Here is a 9220-nt window from a genome sequence, read left to right as displayed (position 1 = left end):
TCAGGACAGCCTCAGAGGACAACCAGCAGCATCTCAGCCCCTGCTGCAGTGCAGTGTCTTGGGCTTTCCTCACAGAGGCACACTCTTCGCCTAAGACCCCATTTTATTTGAGACACATCCTCGAAGCTGCTTCCTCCATGAGCTGCCTTGGCCATGCTGGAGGGTGGTTGTTTTAGAAGAATCGTGCATGAGTACAGCCACTGCTTGCACAACTATTTTGCGCACAAATTAGTAACAGAGCGATGCTTCCCCTGCAGCATGCCTTGTCATTGAGAAAGCGAATGTTTTCTAGGTGTCATCGCTGTTGGATGCCTATGGGCTTGGCTAAGCACGTTCAGGTTTCCCCTTCCCAGCATGCTGCTACCCAGCCATCTGGCTGGGGACTAATCCCTTCGTCCCTCTCCAACACAGCCTGGGCTGGGCAGCACGCAGCCACCGCTGGGGTGGCCGGGCACAGCTGGGCCCCGCTGTCGAGCCCTGTGACGGGTGGGGGCGAGCCCTGCAGCACCCTGGGGAAAGGCAGACCTACCCAGCACGGCCAGGCTGGGTTTCTCTCCGGGTCACGTAGGTGCCCGAGGCAGCGGCAGAAGAGGCAGCCGAGCAGGAGAAGAGCAGTCAGGGGGACCAGCACCCCCACTGCAATGACAATGGCAGGTGCCATGCTGCTGTCTGGACCTGTGGGGAAAGCAACGGGTATTCAGTTTGTGCATGGAGAAAATAAAACCACGCCCAAGCCATTTCAGACATCCCTTGGCCAGTGCCCTGGGTAAGATGGAGTGGACAGGGGCACTGGGAGCACACGCCAGCACACACACAAGGGGAACCACCAGCAGACTTGTGCTTGGGGTCCGATGCTGCCATCAGGCATGCAGCACCCAGCCCCTCCAACCTACCCAAAGCCAGCATGTCTTGTTCGTGTCTGGCTACGTGACAGGGAAACCCTGCAAGTCCTTGCAGAGGCAGGGAAGCTGGGGCACATCATGGTGTGTAGGGGAGCGGGTGAGCAGTAAGTCTGGATGGTCCTCGACACCTCCTCCGTCCCTCCTAAACCCAGCCCTGGCTGCTCTTCCAGGTGCCTTCTCCACCTGCTCCCAACCTTCTGAGGAGTTTCCTGATCTACCCCAGGTGTTTCATGTTCTCCTCCCCACTCCAGGGCAGGAGCAGGATTACATACTGACCCTGCACCAGGCTGTCTGTGGGCAGGACCAGAGTCACATTTAGAGAAGGGTGTTGGATCATGCAGGCGATGGGGTACTCGTGGAGGATTTTGGAGTGGGTGTGAGTGAAATTGCTGATGACAGTTACAGTCTGGTTGCCAAGCTTGATGTGGTACTCCTTTGGTTTCTGCTGCAGGATGCTGGGAAGGTGCCAGGTGATTTTTGGAGCTGGTTTCCCTGTTGCTGAGCAGCTTATCCCCACCAGTTTCTCAGATTTCTCAGCTTTGTCTGGACTGGGTATAAGCTTAGCCTCCACTCTGTGGTCCAAGATGGCTATAAAACACAGCGACAAAATTCATTACTTTCTGCTCATATTTGAGCAAAGAGCATCTGTGTTTATCACAGATGTCTTGGAGGATAATCTTGCCTCTCCCTTCCCAACACGACAAAGCCACCCCCAAAGTGACAAATAAGCATGAAAGTGATCAGGCAGCAGTTTGGAAAAGAAGAGCTTGGAAAAAAAAAAAAAACAAAGTATAAAAGAGTAGAAGCATCCTGTTTCAATTCTGTTATTAATGGCAGAACTGCTGCATCCCAACTGAGAAGTGGTGATTATGGGCAAGTAAAAAGCAACAGGTAGTAAAACCATAAAACCACATGGCCTCCTCCCTCTGAAAGGGCTGAACTGCTTCAGTGAGTCAAGATTCTTGATCTTTTCCCTTAGATGTATCTGCAGGATTAGCTTTACTGCTGTTTGAGATATGTAGGCTTGTGGACCAAAGGACTAAGTGCATCTATGTATGCAAGACAGTAGCAGCGAATTTGTATGGGGTTACACCACAGGATTTCACCTGTGGAGGCTTTGTGCTTGTACAACTTCCCTCTAGTGTCGGGTTTTGAGAATGTCATGGCACCCCTCAAAACCTTCATTAAAGATCATTTCTTCTGAACCCCTTCTCACCCTAGAGGATTTGTGGATGCTGTCACATTTATTCTTAGTGAGAAGGATGAACTACAGACATCCTTCATGCTTACTCACTCATGTGAAGCCTGCTTGTTGATTCCTATTTATTCAAACAGTATTTGCAAGGAATAAAGAAAGGAGTATAGGAAACTGCCTTCAACTTGAGTAGAATTCCAGGGGAGATCTGAACACATAAGGACACATCTATCCCCGGTGCAAAAATCACCTATTTATTCCTTGGCTGTCAAATCATGCCATAATTTAGGTCAGAAAGGACCTCTGGAGGTCATCTAGTCCAAGCTGCTGCTCAGAGCCAGTCTAATTAGCTCAGTTTGCTCAGTCCAAGATCTCTAAATGCATGTAGCTCCGTTTGGGAGTGCAATCCCCAGGTTTCTGTATGGCAGCTCACCAGCCTGCCTTCTACTTCCATGCCTGTGCAGATGGCACAGGGGTCCAAACCACACTCTACTTCTAGGTCCCTGTTTCTGAGAATATTACTTTTTTTAACCATTTAAGTGCAGTGGTAATTCTAGTTTCATTCAAGTTTGAGTCAATATGAATGCCCTCTAATTAAAGAAGTATCTATTACTATATATAGTAGTACTACATGTTACTATTTACATAGCAAAAATAACAATCAATGGTCAGCACAATATTTATGCTGAAATTAATTTTTGCCCCAACACTAGCAAACATATGACTATCATTTAGTGATCCTACTTTTAAGCAACAACAAAAAAATCAGTTTATTCTTCTTAGGAAAAAAAATATTCCTTTTACTTTTAGGAGGTAAACAAGGATTTGCTTATGAATGAAGTGTAGCAGACACCAAATGATCCAGTGAAAGGGAGAAAAAGCTTGTGTCAGATGCATAACGGTGCCTATAACCTCCTGGTACAATTCCAGATGTACCTCACAAGGTTGTCTGGATCCTCCAAGCCATAACTGACAGAGAGTGGAAGCAAGACATTCTATATCATCATTTTTGCCTTTTTTTTTTTTTTTTTTTTTTTTTTTTTTATGGCTAGACCTCATTTATTTACTGCCTAGAAAAAAAAAAAAAGTGTATTTCTCATTTTTTGCATCACCCATAGACAGAAACTCAAACCCCACAGGATTGATGAAATCCACTAGTGTTTCTCTGAGAGCAACAAAAAGTGCAGGGGGATTTCAGCTGGAATTTCTTAAAATCTCCCATGTACGAAAAGACAAGTGTCATAAACAGTTTATGTTTTGATTAATAAATGACCTCTGAACTTCTTCTTTCACTCACGGGATGCATAAAAATAGCCTATCCACCCACAGCATTAACTTCAAATATTAGATGCAACATCCAAAAGTAGTAAAGGAAAGCTGTCACAGAGGTTTCCAGAGGGGATGAGAAAAATTGCTCAGTATCTTGGAAGAAACACATGCACTCCACACCTGCTGTTCTTCTGACTAAGCAACCCTCTCTCTTCTCACATTGGATCCCAAGGAATGATTATCATGTGAAAAAATCCTGTAGGGTTGAGCTTCCCATTAGCAAGTGTCTGTAATAGATGCACATTCAAAATGTGTAAGTGCTTGCTTTTGCAGTGAAGTCCTGCTACGCTGTTTGTTAGCATATGCCTGCTGGTGGTGTTTGACACATACACTTAAAGTAACCACTTCTTTTGCCTTTCATCTAAATATTTTCTTCCAGTGAAGAAGTACCGCAGGAGAGTCAGTATGCAAGTACTTCTTTTAGTAGCTCTTGCAGAGCAGTAATGCAAATGTTCCCTAATTCTGTGACTGTGGCAGTCTTCCCAAGGATTTGTAAAAGGGACTTCCCAGTGAAGTATATCAGCTTTGCTTATCTGTAATGGTCTTCTGTAATTAAAGGGGGACTGTCAGGTCATGATGAACTTTTAATGTCTGAAGGCTTGACAGTGGTCTCAGAGAGACTGATAGAATAATTTTAGGAATTACAGTATGTCTCGTGATGACAGAAAGCCTTTTCTAAACCTATGGGTGTTTACCAGCAACACTGTGCCTCGGTTTCCTTATCTAACAAATTGTGATGGCATCTCTCTGCTGTGCTCAAGACTTCCAGGTGAATGGTGTCATCTACAATGAAGGCAGAAGGTCTCTGAAGATGGCCCAGCAAATGCCCAGGGAATTTTGTGACTCTGCAAGTTTTGCCCATTCTTGTGTAGCATAACCCCCTCTCTTTGATCCCCTTCCTGAGTTTCATTCTCATTCTCTTTAGTGGTGAGAGTTGACAAAACATTTCCAAAGCAAAACAGAGGGGCAAGGTGAGCAGGCTGTTCAAAAAAGACCCACCAAGCCTACTTTAAACTATTCTGTTCCAAAATGTGTTTGGCTACAAGGTAGGAAAGTTCTGCTGCTTCTTGGGTGTTCTGTTTTCAGCCAGGCAGGTCTGAGATTCCATCAGACATACCTTTTTCTTTTTACAGAGTGTTATACCCAGTTCTTACGCAGTTTCACTTCCCCTTGTCACACAGTGACGGTGCCTGTCCTGGAAGAGCCCCTTTTGCAAAGGCTGTTGCAGTTGGGCAATTACCAGCTTGTAAACTCCCTGGCAGTCCCCTCTGGAGGGCAAAGACATGGCAGCTTTGCATTTTCAGCTGGTGACTCTGTCTTGCTCACCTTGCCCTGAATCCCTGAGCCTTGGGAGATTCCTGCTGGCTTCATGCTCCACCCCGGGGAATCCTCTGGGCTTCTTCAGACAAGTTCTTCCCATCGTTATGAGTTGGGGAATAAGGGAGTAAGACTGTGGCTTTTAAGTAGCATTGCATAAATTAGCTTCAATGAAATACACCATATGTGAACCAAAATCTTCTCTCACAGTGCCAAACAGTTTATACACGGTGACCCTTGAGGCCATGTTCGATAAAGCACATTTCAGGGAGGCCACGGTGGCCCCCATGAGCTGGCCCCTGGCAGCGGCCCCTGGGCCTGTGCCAGTGCAGCAGGAGCAGAGGGTTCATGCCTGCCCACGAGAAAAGTGAAGCCCTTCTCAGTTGATGGGTTTTCATCTGAGGCACAGGAAGAGATGCTTGCAGGAGTGTGTGTGGCCGCAGAAAAACTTTTTTTCTTTTAAAGTAGTGCTCTGGTGAAGTATGAACCATAGCCACAAGGCTCATGACTTTGGGAAATATTTCCCCCACTTGGATAACAAACCAAGGAAACAACAAAACAAAGCAAATCTAACTCTGTGTTTAGATTTACACGATTAACAAGAATGGAATCCCTCTGCAAGGCACTTCCATATTTTCCTGTAATGTATAATCAGTGCTTAGCCTCTAAATGACTCAGGGCTGGGTATCTTTAGGAACACCTTCCTCTTCATATCTGAAATACTGAGCAAATTTCTCCTAATTTCTCTTTTCTGCTCTAGGAGCTTTTCCAAGAGAGAAGAAAAAGAACTTTTGTCCCAGGCTTGGTTTTCCCTTGTACTTCCCCTCACCCCACTTTCCCCTATTGTTTAAGTCATCTTTCCCCTATAAGCCAGGGGCATCTTTTTTTCCATGCAGAGGACTCCTGGCACATGGGTACATGTGTGGGCATACGTGTCTGTGTCTTTGTCAGCAGAAAGTACTAGGGATAAACAAAATACTCTGCAAGTTTCATGCCACCAGTGGCAGGCTCCAGACACCAATATTTTCCACATGGGACATGACCTTTGGCCAACGTCCCCACAGCAGAGTCACCAATGAGAAAGTCAGGAGGCAACAGGGTGTCTTCAGGGCATGTTTAATGTCTCAGCTTTCTCACTGGCAGAAAACCAAGACCACCCCTCAAAAGGTAAATAGCTTTTCACTCTTGGGTACATCTATTTGTCTTTATTTCAGCTTATACTTGCTAGCTGACAATTTCATATGGAGGTGTCAAATACTGCTGCCTCGACTCATGCTGTGTTTTAACTATCTTCTTGAATCTAATTGATGTTGACCCGCACAAGATGTTCATGTGGCAAAGTCCACAAGCTGTGCTGTATTTCAGCTTTTTTTTTTTTCCTAACCCTTTCCTGACCCCAGCCTAACTATTGTCATTTTTACTAAAGCTTCAAAAACATCTTCCAGATACTCTGGTGATGCATATGCCTCTCAGCCTTTTGAATACCTTGTATTTCTTTAAGACAGAAGGCAGAGTAAGAAAAGAGTGCCTGATTTCCAGGCTTAGGAGGTGAGAGCAGCAGCGAAAGGAAGCAGAGGAGTGTGGCAGGCCAGCTGTCAGCACAGTACACAGCCAGGGAAACTTGGAGGAAGTCATGTGTTACGCGTCATCTTTTGGATCGCTCTGTTGTTGACTTAAAGGGGAAGAAAAGTAAAGAACTGTTGAACACTGACTTCCCATCAGAGGTAAAAACAGAGAGGAAAGAAGAGCCAGAGAGGAAGATGAGCCACCTTTGCCACAGCAATTTAGTAATGACCAGTGGTTAGGGAAGGCTTTTCCTAGGGAAAACAACTTGGTCTCAGATGACAGCCTGTAAGCAATTATGATGCCTTACCGTAAACCTTGAGACACATCCTGCCAGTGACAGCCCCTGAGGGAAACGTGTTGAAGATGCACTTGTAGCATCCTTCATCTTGGAGGGTAACTCCACGAAGGGAGATGGACGAGGCTTGTAACTCACTGTGGGAAAAGCTCACGTGGCCGACATAGCCCTTTGCTATCTTTTGGCCATTTATCATACTATAAGTTGCTATGTTGTCTTCAGCCCCGTCTGTCTCCTTCTGCCAGGTCACTTGTAGCACATCTTCTTTTGTGACTGACCGGCATGAAAAAGTAACATTTCCTCCTGCTCGGACTGACTGGACCTTTCTGTGCATCACCTGCACGGAGCCTGGGGGAGAAGCAGGTGCCAGACTCAGCATTTCCCACCATCTTTCGGCAATCCAACCCCAGCAGAGCCCCGTCCAGACCCTCACCCTCACTCCTGAGCAGAGCAGCTCTGGAGAGTCTCTGCCCCTCCACCCAGGGAAAAAATGAAAATTCAGCTTGAAAGAATTGCTCTGAGAGATTTGCTGGACCTGACAGCCCTCACACAAAGCATCTCAACAGCCTGATACCTGTGCTGCAGACAGTGCCACCGAGAAGGGTAGTTCTGGTGTCGGGAGTGACTTATTTCCGTCTGCTAAGACTCTTATCCCATGGACACCCATGGAGAGGTTCCCTAAACATTTGGCCGTGTTAATAACCAAAGGGCCATCAGTGCATTACTGCTCTCTAAGCCCTCCCGTGGTGCAGAAAGAAGCAAATCAGTAAAGCTGCTAAAAATTATTGCATGTATCCACATGTCAGAGACTGACAAGAGGACAGAAAACCAGAAGGAAAAATCAAGGTAGGGAGGACCAGAGGCAAACTGCATCCATCCTCCTATCTCAGACTTCAGGCCATGCAGCTGGGAAACAGCTGAGACCGTGCTGAACACCCACAGACAGAAAACGTTCATAGCATAAATGCCATGATATTAAAGATCTCCAGGGAAAAGAAAAACAAAAAAATGAGTCTCCTCTGACAATTCACAGACACATGTGGAAAAAATATTAAGGAGACAGGCAGGCAAAATGAACACTCCCAGTTTGACAGCTCAGCTCTGCAGACCTCTTAGGATAACAGTTTTTAAAGTTTATTTGTGTACATCAGCATGGGAAGGGACATATCAGCAGGGACAGTTACAGCACTGGAAACATAAAATTCAGTTTACAAGGAAGGGAACTATCTTTGCAGGTTTTAAAGAGGGGTGAGTGTGGCTGCAGTGCCCAGAGGTACTCCTGGCTAACCCACCTGACAAAGCTCTCTCAGGTCCTGCCCTCTCTGTGGATGTGGCTGTAGCCAGGCAAATCTCTGCCAGAGACCAAGAAGCCAGCTGTGAAGCTCTGCCAGCCATTTGCTTTTCAGAGCTCAGTAGTGCCATAGGCAGAATACAAACCATGATTGGGGAAGTTAGTTTGAAACAAATCCATTTTTTTCTACCTGAGTTTTAATTACAAAACCAAACACACCCACACTTGTAGTGACCTGAACAGACACCTACAAGCACCATGTCCATCACTACAAATAATTCTGTTCTGGCTAAAGCAAATTAGTGTCATACTCTGACCTAAATCCCAGCCACCACAGGAGATGGAATCAAGCTTCATTTACATGAGTCATTGGAAGCATTTGGACATTTGCCTTGTTTATGATCTGCAAATTGCAATAAATTCATACATCTGTCTCCAGCTTATAAAATGGTAAATTAAGAAGAGGATGCTGTCAGCACAACCTGCAGTGACATGTCTGAAGCCCCATGTGAGCAGTGCAGTCACTTGCAGTGCCACAAGTGCCCTGTCGTCCACTGCTGGGCTGGCCCCGGGGGGATGCCAGGCAGGGACTGGCACAGCAGCAGGCCGGCAGGGCCACCTGCCATCACAGTAATGAGAGAGACAGACAGACAGACAAGGGAGTTACCTGATGCAATGGTCCAGATGCTGGAGAAGAGCAGACAAGCAACCATCATCTTAGCTGTGTACTCAGCGAGATGAGCGAGCGACTGATCCATTGAGCATGGCTTCCCCTTTTTTATACACTTTGCTCTTACTCAAGGGACATTCCCCCTCCCTGCACATACGGTAATAGGCATCTCGTAAAAACCTCCTGGCCCTCCAGCACTCAGCTGAATAACAGAAATTTCAGGGGACGTGACAACAAAAGTCAGAGCCACAAACTGAAGATTTCCCAGCTGGGCTGCTAGATGGGCAGGTGTAATGGGTTACAAGGCTGGGTTCTTCACAAGCGCCCTTTCCATAAGGTTAGGTTTTTGTAAGAGCCTAAACACAAGCCCAGATTTCTAAGCTGGCTGAGCACCCAATGTCTGTGGGCCACCCTGGTCTTGACCTGAGCTCAGGGAAAGGAGCTCAGCTCAATAGTCATGCTGCAATAAGTAGTACAAATGTCCCCAACATGTAACTCAGAGAACCCAGTTAGGATCTGCACCCCACATGTTAATCAGTGGAGGCCCAGAAGCTGCTGATGCTGCTGTAACACAACTCTTTATCCAGGTAAGGAGATCAGAGCAAGCCAAGCGCCCAACCAAGGGCATAGAACACATGTTGCCTCAGGGAAAAAG

General features: G+C 46.4%; 1 pseudogene; it reads right to left on the bottom strand.

Moving 5' to 3' along the window:
• Positions 1–334: 334 nt before the first annotated feature.
• On the bottom strand, positions 335–8734 carry LOC141958050 (OX-2 membrane glycoprotein-like; annotated as a pseudogene).
• Positions 8735–9220: the final 486 nt, after the last annotated feature.

This window comes from Athene noctua, chromosome 1, assembly GCF_965140245.1.
Source record: "Athene noctua chromosome 1, bAthNoc1.hap1.1, whole genome shotgun sequence".
NCBI classification, from domain to species: domain Eukaryota; kingdom Metazoa; phylum Chordata; class Aves; order Strigiformes; family Strigidae; genus Athene; species Athene noctua.
The sequence above is the reverse complement of the archived record's forward strand: the minus strand, read 5'-3'. Positions and strand labels throughout refer to the sequence as shown.